Source organism: Lonchura striata, chromosome 8 (assembly GCF_050655825.1).
Source record: "Lonchura striata isolate lonStrDom1 chromosome 8, ASM5065582v1, whole genome shotgun sequence".
Lineage (NCBI taxonomy): Eukaryota > Metazoa > Chordata > Aves > Passeriformes > Estrildidae > Lonchura > Lonchura striata.
The window spans coordinates 18,253,638-18,266,117 of NC_140710.1; the positions used below are offsets into that span (position 1 = coordinate 18,253,638).

A 12,480-nucleotide genomic window follows, 5' to 3' on the forward strand; every position below is an offset into this window, starting at 1 on the left:
AGCAGAAATGTTCTGTGTGAAACTCTAACACATCTGTTCAGCACTGGAAAGCCTGCATTTAAGTCCAAAGCACTAGAAAGCCGAGACAAGTGCATTTTTGGAATCAAAATAAATGATGGTAATTTAAGAAAATACTATGAAGCACACAAAGGCTCTACAATGCCATATGTTGCACAATGCATCTGGTAATCAATTTAATGTATATGCCAAGTTTACTAGAAGCCCAAATTGGCTTAAGTTCTTTACTCAGAAATTCAAAAAGTGAACTAAAAGCATTAAAAATATGGTGTTTTTACAATTAGTTAAAAAGTGGATTTTTCTTCTTACCTACAGAACACACAAAAATTTAATCTCCTAAATTACCTCCCATAATGAATACATACCCAAACTTCACCTTTGATCAATAGCTTTCATAGACCAACAGTTTTAGGACATGGTTTGTTCTACAGTTTCAAAGATAAATGTGATTTTAAAATTATTTTATGCTCAATGTTTACCTCTGGCTTGTAGGTTTGAAATCATGTAAGTTTTATGCTGTCATTTGTGATTCTATACACAATACACTACTGAAGATGTCATCAAACGCAGATGTATAACCAACCTTGCAAGTACTGTGGTCCTAAATCAAATATGAATCCAGAGTTACAGTATTAAAAATACCGCAGAAATCTCTAATTCAAGTGGACACTATCACCTATGACGCCAAAATAAATGGTGTAGGATAATAGTTTCCAGACTTGGGTCACAGTGTCAATGCAGAGTCTTGAGCTGTGCTAACTGACCAAGCTTGATCTTGCTTGCCAGAGCATGCTTGTCAATATTTAGCTCCCAGGGAGTACATCATGAATCTTCACAAAAACTAGTATAAATACAAAATACTATAGCAGCTGCTGTGATCCTTTTTCTAACACCGAGATTAAATTGCTGAAATTTGTTTTGAGCTTTTTAAACCAGAAGATATGTGCCATATACCTACTGTAAAAAGAATGTGAGAAACAGCATTAAGGGATTGCAATGTTGTTATTAGGACTTTTAAAATACATAAAAACAACAGATGCTTACACTAACTGATTGGAAGATATTTCAATGCCAAGCTTAAAAATATCACTTTCTCCTGTAACATCAGATTAGAAAATGGACAGGGATAAAATAATATACACCTGCATTTTCAAAAAGAGAAATCTAAGCTGTACCAGTAAATCCTGCATAACTTACTTGCCTAACCACTGGAATTTCACCACAAAACATAGGTGCACACTGATTTAGGTGTTTGACAGCAATACATATACTAACATGTAAGGAATATACTCACCTCAAATTTCTAATGCATCAATGGAGCAAGAAAGGAAGCCACCTCTGATAATGCCTGACACCTTCCAGGGATGAGGGGGAAGCCCAGGAGTCTCCTAGTGAAGTGCTTGATGCTTAGGGGATATCTCTGAGCTGTACCTGGCCAGCACCTCTGCTTCTCTGAGCTTGGCCTCCCTGGGACAGCCCCGGAGGACTCCAGGACACAGACACACATGGCAGTGGCACAGCTCAGGAAGGCAGTGCAGGTAGCACAGGCAGAAGAGAGCACCACTGCTGCCTGCCTTCTCTGCTAGCCTCATTTATGTGAAACAGAAAGAAATAGCAAAGGACAGTGGAGGCAGCCCTGGAAAAGCCCAAGTTTGCAAAGGAGACTAAGCTTAACTTTTTTTTTTAGGATCCTTTTACACTATCTGACTCTAGCAGTAAGCTGAGGATGTCCTCAGAGTGGTAAAATATTAAGCCTGAATGAAAAGAAAAATAAACACATCAGAAAGAAACCTGTGTGCCAGCCCCACACAGATGGGAACTCCATACTAAAACTCCCCATAACAAGACAGAGGAAGACTTCCCTACATCTGCCACAGTTTACCTCCTTTCTGGATACCTGCCAAGAACTGATCATCTATAGTGCTTTTGTAAACAACAAAGATGCAAACAACCTCTCCCTTATACCAATAAATCAGAATGTACCACATAGTAGATTTTTCCTAATATTCTTGAGAAAATAAGGTGCCACCAGATCTTCCTTGGAAGTCTGAATTCTTCAAATCCCACCTTAAGTTCTGAATAAATTTCTCATTTCTTTTCTTAAGAACAGATTCTTATGAGTATTGTTTGGTGTTTGGCAGTACCTGCTCTGCAAGTGCACAAACTTTATCAGTGCCTAGAATGAGAAGATTTCTCCGAGTACTCACTATTGAAAGCTAAGCAGTTCTTGAGTGGGCATGTATCCACAACTTGGGGAAAACACTGCCAGTTCTGGGGTACTGAAATAGGTGAGCAGCTGACATGGCCTTAACAGCATAAGCAGCACAACAGCTGACAGGAGTAAGATAAGCTCAGCCCAGTCAAAATCTAGACTGGAGTAACCATACATTCTTTTGGAAACCAACAGGTCACTCAAAAGGGTCATGAAACATTTGTGAATGGCCAGACACTACTGTAACATAGTCAGCTATGTCTTCACTGCCATGCCTGCTGGCAAAACCCACACAGCTTTCTCCTCATTTTGAGCTGCCTGTAACAAAATTCTTCACAGCATCAGCCTTACCTCTGTGTTGAATCAGGTGTGCTACCACACATTCCATGGACAGACCTCATGCCATTAAAAACACCCTTTCTATGGATCAGCAATGGATTTCTCATTCTGAAACAGTGGGACACTGTGCTCAACAGTTCTCCCTCAGCTCCCACTTAACCCAAATAACAATGGCTCAATCCCTGACTACGAGTGTCTTCTGGGATTTAAATGGAACTTAGGGAAGATGGTTACATGGTACATGTTAACAGGAAAGACAATTTCCATTACCCAGCAATGCAGAAACTGAAAATTGATCATAAATTGGAAAACTGATTTCCTACAGCAGGTTCCCTAAAAGATTTTGTATATGTTTGTATATCATGTGTGTGAACAGGACATTTATATAGCTCATTGTATACAATGAGGTGCTTGCATGAAAAAGTACATTAAAATGCATATTCCCTAGCTGACTACTGTATATTGGATGTATTCTTTTGAAAGGTTAAAAAAAAAAACATTCTGATGGTTGTGAAATACATTTATAAATGCTTCTGGCAATCATTAGCTAGGGATGAAGTGATGCCCAGTGAAATACAAACCCAGAATCTACCCAGTAAAACAAATCTGCTCTATTTTGTCTTCTGTATTTTATATGTGAAGTTAGCATTAGGATTTATTCCTTATTCAAGCAGGATATTAGAAAATACAGAATGTTAGCAGGATTTAGGTGAATAAAGATGTATTCCCTGGTGAGTTGCTAATAAATCATAGCTTACCAGTGGCAGAACTTTTCAAGGCTACATAGAAGCAGGACATCAACACTAATGAGGTAAGTATATCCTTCTGGTTCTGATTGGTGTAAACCAATGCCTTGCATTTAAACTTGTTCCAAGGATTTGTTGTTTTTTTTTCTAAACCCCTGTATCTGCTTGTCAAAATATCCTGCAACAGGATTACTCACAGAAAGCACACCTCCATGTAACTGTGAAACCTTCTCTTCAAGACACTTTATGATCCATTTCTAAAACACATCAATCAAGCACTTTAGTAAGTGGTGGAATGGTGAGAGCCTCAACATCCTCACAGAGATTCATAAGCTGTTGAGGCTGCCGAGGTTACTGATCCAGAGGGAGGAGCTCACACACAATAGAGAGGTTGGGGTGCTTTGGCAGCAGTGGTAGTATCCCCACAGTGATGGGAGAAGACAGTAGTCAGTCAGCCTACTCTGCAAACACTGTCCCACAGAGAGAAGGAAGAACAGGAAGAAGCTCCAGGCTAGCAAATGTTACATAAGAAGTCATTTTTCTAATTATTTTTTAGCTCCTATTTTGATCTGTAAATGTGATGCTATTTTTTTTCATAAATGCAAAAATGTGTTTATTCTACACATGAGAATATGCCCTCCCCAGAATAAGGATGGGCTCTACAGACAATGAATGCCAGTTGGTGACTAGAGCAAATCAATATGCAAAGTAATACTGAAAAAAAATGAACATGCTGAGACACACCAGGTCAAATTCAGGGGTTTTAACCTCTGATGATAAAATTATTACACAGAATTGTTTACAAATTCGACCAGATTCTAGATTTGGTTTGGGGTTTTTTTTTGAGGGGGAGAGATTATAGTTAGAGCTTCTGCTCTGAGTGACAGGTACAGTTTATAATTTCCACAGAAGGCTCTTGTCTCATTGACCACTCTTAAGTACCACCTGTACCACAAGCCCTGCTGTTGATTGGAGTACAGAATAACAAGTCAGCAGGAAAGATGATTATGGGCCCCACACAGTCAGCAACAGGGAGCTTGGAACATCGACATGAAATCACATGAGTTGGATCCCTATTTCCTTTGTCAGGATTTTCCTCTGCCTCCTACACTGACGCTTCCTAAACTCTTATAACAAGTATGCAGGTTTTAACCCATCATATACATACACTGCAACAAAACTTTGTAGACCTACAAACCTACTTGAACACTACCACCTGGAACCATCTTCTTTGTGCTTCAGCCCATGACCACACGCCTACCCACTTCTTCTGGAATGACAGAATGTACATGTGCATCACCTGCACACTGAGAGAGGAAAGCTTAGCCAACTCTAACTTAGTGATTGCCAGAAAAAGGTCAGCAGCCAGAGCAACCCTTCCAACCTGTCATTGGGACAGTAGAGGGCACACAGTTCTCTCATTTAGACATTTGTAGTCATTTGTAACCTTTCAGTAGTAGGAAAGGCTGAAGAGTTATACTGCATGCCATCACAGTCTCTAGACCTCATTTAAGAATCATTTTGAAGTCAAAAGAAATTTTGACTTCATTGTGACTATCCACGGAGAGAGGTGAGCAAGGCTGAGACCTGCTGAGACTTAATGGCAAACAAACCTAGCAGTAGACTTCACCACAGTTTTTCTTGATTTTTATTATTTTAATTAATGTCCATTTGAAAATTTTGATAGTATTTTCATTCCTGTGTTAGAATAAACTAAAAAGTACTTAAATGCCAAGTACTTTTCAAATAAATAATTCATAAGATACTGAAAGTAGTTAAATTACCTCTAAAAGTAATTATAGCAATCTTTTTACAGAAGAAATATTTCAGTTTTAAATACAATAATCTTCAAAAGACATGACACAAAAGAGATTTTTTGGGGTGTGTCTTTGCTTCAAATTAGAAGAGGTGATTATAAGACACCTTCTCCCCAGACCTGACAGACATGGAAAGAACCAAATGGTGTTGATGAAGTCACCACCACTGGGTTCTATCTTGCTGATATTACCAGAAGGAAAAGTTTTCTGCTCCTGACTGACTTACACCTCCTTATCAGGTTGTCGTTTACCTGTCGTACATTCATCTATACCCATTACTGTAAATACAAATCCCTGCTCCACCAACCTGCTTTGAAACACTTCTGAAACCTGCTTTTAAACATCTCTTTTACCTTCTCTATTTATTTCCATTTTTTGTTAATCAGACTGTGTCTTCAAGATGCTAACTATGAGAATGCTCATTACTTAATCATGTTAATCTATACCACTATATGAACAACTTTCCCAATTTTATTTTCCCTGCACCCAGAAGAAACCTTCATGTTTTTTCCCCTATGCTCTTTTCCCACTACCTATACTATAGTGATTTCTCTCTTATTTTTCTCCTATTACATCTGAGAAGAATTTATGATTTTATAGGAATTGCTTTCTGACATATGCCTTTGGTTGCCCTGAGTTAGACTCGATACCTTAACAGTAATCTGTTTATTAAAAACCCCAATCAACTCTGAAATGAATTATTTCAACTGTACATATTCTATATGAGTTCTGATAGAAACAGTAAATCCAGAGTGTTCAACAGCAGCAGTTTAGAGATTAACCAAATTACAGGCTATTAAACCAAAAGAATGTAGCCAATTGCATTTCTAGCAGCCTACACAGAACAGCAACAGTTAATGATGATTTGATGGTTTTCTAGGACTTTGGAACAAATACTTGGCTTTTAGTCTGAGAGCAATGCTGGATATTCCCGTCCAATGCTTGGGGGATTCAGCCAACTAACAGATACATTTGGTGAAGAATCTCATTCTAGTCATGCCCTCCCTTCCTAATTTCCCTTTTCACTGTTTTGTCGTCTTTGCCTGTTCCTCAGGGAACTGAGTGATTGATAGCCTAATCCAATGACTGTATTACAGCTGCCTCAACTTGGACTCTTTTCCTTATCATTAGCAGTTAGCCTATGGTTAAATTCACAGCTCACTGCTTGGTACAGCCCCTGAGATTTAAGGGTCTGGCCTTTAGAAAATATTTAACATAAAATTGAAATCTTGACATACTGAGAATTCAGTTCTCTGCAAGGCTTCTTTAATTAATCCAATGTACTGTACCATTGTTCTATATGAGGCTCTGACATGGTGAACTGTTACTGAAGCTCACAGAGATGTGTAATTCTAAATTAAACACTCACTTACATGTACCTACACTGCATTTGTTTCCCAAGTACATGTGCATGAATGTGAAAATTTAAATCCAATCTCTAACAATAATAAACCACAAACCAATTACACTTAAGGAGTGAAGACTTTTCATTCATTTCAGGCTCAGAATGAGCTTTTTTTTCAAAGTAAGAGGAGGAGAAAACACAGCTTTGTTCAAATGCTCTGCGTAAAGACTCCTCCTTCATTCTTTCTCCAGGACTCATTTAATCTTTTGGTGAATTAAATCAATTATGATCAGTTTTAATCAACTACAAATGGCACCTGTGCTATAAGTGCCAAGTGTTTTCTTTGTGGGAATTAAATTGACTAGAAAATACTAAAAATGGAAAAAATATGCTTAGTTCTCTGACCTTATCCAGAGAATACTTATTTTTAAATAGCTATAGGAAGGATGTAGACCTTGATCTATGCTGCAAACCTTTGCCCTACTTCCAGTCAGTCGATGAGCTGCAAGCCTCTATGAAAATGGCAGCTGAGTCCCAGATGAAAAATTATGCATCTCATAAACTGCTATTCTGCTGAAATGTCAAGCTATGGCAGGGCTGTACCTCAAATTCAGCACTTGGCATTTTCCTTCTGTCTGCTTTGTTGCCATGAAGCAAACATGAACAGTGAGGATTTGTGTAGGGCAGGTAGCAGGCGAGCTCCCTGTCAAAAATCTATTATTAGGGCTCTGATCTCTCCTGCACAGACCAGTGATGGCAGTACACTAAGAGAAATCAGACTGCTGCAAGGACACGACAGAAAACAGAGGACTCTTTGTGAATCCTGACATAATATATGCAAATAAGGCTTTTAATGGCTGAGCTACATTGAACAGGAATAATAAAACAAAATTAAAATTTTACTATGGAATATATTTGTTTTTCACCCCTTTCCACACTGTTTTATAAATATATGTTAATGTAAATAGTCTTTAACTCTTGGTAAATATTTATACTAAACAGGAGTGCCTATGCATACATACAGTTTGTTTTGTTTCCAGTGATGGGCAGCTTTTCATTCATTTCTATTGAACAAAATCCACACTGCACTGTCACTGACAGAACTGTGATGAGAAAAGTGAATGTTCTTAGTTGGTTTTTTCACTTTTCTTTTAATGATGTGTCATTGAATTAAAATTAAAAGGCAGCCTTTATTATTATAACTTCAACTTTTTCTCTTTCAATATCATTCACACATCTCAGATTAGAATATATACCTCTATTAATAATGTCAATATAGATTTTAATTTAATAACCCCTGAAAATCATTCCCTTAAATGTCACAATTGCTCTTGGACAGTGTTTTTCTGTAAAAACAGACAGCTCCACTAACTTCAGAAAGTAACTAAAATTAACCATCTCTGCTGGTTTCCAATAATTACACATTCCTGTTTTTAATGACTAAATCCACCACCTAGCTATCCTCCTTCTAATATCCCTTGTGGGCAGCTATGAAGTTATAACACAGATTCAGCTTCCTGAATCTCTCTTTTTTTCTGGAAAACAAGCACATGTACTTGCACATGCTGTACAATAAATTTGTGCAAATAATGCCAAAGTACTACAGCATATAATAAATGGACAAAGCAATAACAGCACACAGACATGAGGTATTTGAACTGCTACTGTAGAATAGTGCAATATTTCTGAAACAAAGCATTAAAAGAATACATAGTGAGTACACCATAGAGAGATTTGCTTTTAACCGAAGTTTTTGCTAAGTCCAGTGTATGGTTTTATAAATTTATCCCCTAAGGAATTGGCTTCCAGACAAAAACAAAGAAACAAACAGATGAGAAAGAACAAAAAACCATGGAAATTCGAACAGAAGCTCTGCTCTATTTTGCCTGCAATAGATATCCCATTGTGCTGCAATGTGATGTCTTTTATAAAACACATCTGGAATATGGAAGCACAGTATGAAAGCTCACGGAAAAAAAACTTTTTTCAAAAAAAATTTTAAAATACATTTCAAAGAAAGAAATCTTAGGGAAGTGTGCAGCTGCTGACGGTATATTAACATTTCTCAGAAACCTGGCAACTTTTTCTGGTATCTATAAAATACCAGAATAAGCATTTTCAAAATAATTTATACTTACACAAACTAAAATATCTCTTTCAGAGCCTGAGGTCATTATTCTTTGTGAGGATAAAACACCCACCGTTAGTCTCTTCTTAATAAACAAATACCTTGCAAATACTCTTCCCATGTATAGGAAGAATTAATGACCAAATCTTATACATTCTACATTCTCAAACCTGAAATACTGCTAGATCCATTCTGAAAACTTCTTAATGGAAATCAAACTGTCTCTAATGCTGCAAACACATATTACAGTTATGCAGCTTGAAAAACTGTATCTTACTTTTAATATTTTTTCTTTCATCATGAGGGCTTATTTCTTTAACCATATTTTGTACGGACTTCATTAGGATAACTACGCTTTATGAGTAATGGGCAGTTGCTTTAAATTTATTTTTAAAAATGGATGAAGACTAGGGGATCCTCTAAACACAATGTCCTCTCAGATAATATGGACACAAAAATCTGCAGGGCTACGACAGCCTTTAGACTCTTCCAATGCTCCACAGTGCAAATTGGAAATTTATTTTCTTTAGAAAACAACAATATATCAAAATTAAAGTGAAAGTTTTACTGAAAATATTTTTTTTGTCACCAGGGTAGAGGTGAAAGCCTAAGAGATTTTATAAAGCTCAATATTTGTAGGGTAGACTTGGAATCCAGGGGGCCCAGCTGTGACCTGGGCTCACACCTGGGATTTGAATCTGGCTCTCCCAAGTCAGGCTCATGTTCAGGTCAGCAGACTGTGCTAGTATGAGTGTGTATCCTGTGAGAGCTCTTTCACTTTGTATTAATAATTCAGTATTTGCAGGGAAGTGGAGGAGAGAGAAGCTAGTCCTACAGTCTGCTAGTCAAACCTGGGAACTGGGATCTCTGCCTGTCAAATCCACCAAAGAAACAGGAGGGTAGAAATGAGGAAACAGGGATTCCTCTTGCAGCTTAGCAATTTTCAGCTGACCAAATTAGATCAGAACAGGAAGGTCACTGCCCAAACACTGGCTGGCAAGAAAACACTGACTGTGACAACTCAAAACTAAATGGGGCTTTCAAAGTAATCCTATTACGTCTCTCTTTCTTTGAACAATTTAAAAAAAAAAAACATTTAAAAAAAATAAGAGACAAAAATCTGTTCTCAAAACATCTCAGGATTTGGCAGTGATGTTAATAAACCTTTTTCTTATTATTTTTTTCTATGTTAGATAAATCACAGGAAACTACCTGTGATTTAGTAATTTAAGAGAATTTATTAAAAAAAAAAAAATCCTGTTCCAAAAATGAAAAATGAACCTCCTGTATATATAGAAAAATGAAGAATTAACCTCCTGCATACAGCTGCTTCTGCATGAGGCAGACAAGAAGAGAAGGGATGAAGAGGCCAAGGGGAAATTTTAGGTGGAAAACATTTTTTTAGTACATGGCCACATAGGAGGACATTTTTGAACAGTGGTGGACAGGGAGGTCTGTCAGTCAAAATGCTGGGCAGCTGCTAGGCCAGGGCACTAACCCATCTTTGTTATTTGCTCTTTGTTGGAAACTCCGAGGAGGGAGTGTGCACTCACCTGAGAAGAAAATCTGCACTGCCCTAAGACAGTGAATTTATAAATCCCTGGGAGCATTGGTACTTTAAGAGACTGACTTCTTGCCCCATGAGCTGGTCACTGCCCGGGCCAGCAGGCAGACAGGGGCTGGGTGATGCTGAGGGTCACCACTGCTGAGTCCAGGTGCCTTTCAGACCTCACCAGGACACCCACGGGGACCCTGTGTGAGACCCGCTCCCACCTCGCCCACGTTCACACAGCACCGTGAGCGTGGCACCCTGAGGGACAGAACTCCTGCCTCACTCACTCTGCCTCTGGGTACATCACTGCCACTCCAGAATCTATCACATGGAAAAGTCCAGAAAGCCTGATCCAGCTTGGCTGTGTGCTGTATCTGCCCTAGGTTTGTGCACGACAGAACAACAATGAACCAGCTGTGCTTTGGGAAAACACGCTGAAAATGAACCAGACTTATTGCTTCTATAATAGTGCTGTCTTTCACTTCAAAAATTAATTCTCTCTTGAGAGGAATTATTTGGAAAAAAACAACAAAAACTTACTGACTCTATCATATAATAAAATAAAACAAATTTACGTGCATGAAAATAGAAACCCAATATGTTACTCTGTGAAGCAACTTTGATGCCAAGACCACAGAGCACTTCCCACCAGGCCTGCAGGCATGTAAGTGCTGTTCCTGCCATTCCACAGACAGGAGAAATAGAGCACGGAAAGGTCAAGTGGCTGGCTGCAGGCCACACGTCTCCGCCGTGGCACAGCTGGAACAGAAGCATGGCCACCCGGCCCCTTGCTCTGACAAGATGACACGCTCTCCCATTTTTTGTCTTCTTGTAAGCATGCTAGCTCTCCTGATTTAAAATTGCTTTCCTGCTTTTGGAAATTTGTATACTGCTACACCTGACTGCTGAGCAGAAAGTATTGCAACATGCCACCAAGCTGTTGACTTTATTGACTCCGTGGCTTTCTTTTGTGCAAGGAGTTGTGGCACTGGGACCCAGTGATGACACTTTCAAAACACAGTAAATTGACAACATTTCCAGTATTTTAAATACTTTTTAAATAAGAAGATTTGCATCATAGCTAATGGTGCATCCTAAAATGTCATTTTCTCTCCCCCCAGATATATATGAAACTTCAGGAAAAAAATTTTATACGTACACAGATACACACACACACACACATATATACATAAATAAAATAGAGAAACAACTTTTCTTCAGATCCATTTAGTATTATAAACCACAGAAGTGCTGGTACATCCCCACTTACAGTTGGGCATGCAGGTGCCACTGTAATTTACATTGCATACGTGTTTCAAATTTGTGACATAGACACACTTCTCTAAAATGCAGTCATTTTATAGATTTTATTAGACAGAATTATGGTAGGAAGGAATATTCACAAATTGCAACTTAAATGAGAAAATGTGAATGGTGTTACTTATATAAAATACTACTGCAATAGTTCTTTTATTAATTTTTAATGCACAGCACCCACTGTGACCTCCTTTATTCTTTTCCTGTCAACCTGGCAGGCTAGAGAAATTGAAATGGGCTGTAGCTGTTCTCTTCTTGTTCCCCTCTTCTTCCCATTTTGCATAATATTAAAATATAACATCTTATTGGACTGTCACTGTGAAACCATTATGCAATAGGCATAATGATTTTTTATGATTGTTATCACTTTCTTACTTTTCAGCATCTTTAAAAAATTCCAAATTCTATATAGTTATCTAAGGCAATAACGCAGTTTGCCACTGAATACACTCATCTGAATTAAAGTTTGTTTAAAAGTCATCTTTTGCTACATTTCCTATGGTTCTCTAAGGATAACACCAGTCACATAAAATAAAGGATATTTTTGCCTGTCTGGTCTCCTCTGATTACTTTTTTGGGGTGATGTAGGAGGCAGGTCCTATAGAATAGCATTTAGCTCAATTGGGAGGATGCTATTACTTCTTTTATGTATATTTTCTGCTATCTTTATCACCAAGGAGACTAATCTCCATACCAGTAAAGCCAAGAAACTCACAGTATTGTCTTTGCAGAGCTAAGTTTGTGTTGTCACAGCAACAGAGTTCACAGGGTCAATAGATTAATACATTAGTGTGCACTGGCACTGAACTGGAGTGTAAAAGTTTTGCAGCTGGTTTGAAAATTAAACTGTGAAGAAGGAGTTGAAAATACGGGCTACACAAGATATTGTATATCCTGAGAAATAGGCTACAAAAATATGCATACATTTGCCTAGTACTGTCTATCATTTTTATCCACAGTGGGAAGAAGAGGAAATAACCTCTCTGGAAAAGGTGCATTTGGTGGG

General features: G+C 38.1%; 1 protein-coding gene across 7 annotated transcripts in view; it reads right to left on the reverse strand.

Moving 5' to 3' along the window:
• Window positions 1-12,480, reverse strand: part of DPYD (dihydropyrimidine dehydrogenase) — a 349,713-nt gene that overhangs the window by 75,954 nt on the left and 261,279 nt on the right. The window lies entirely within an intron of this gene.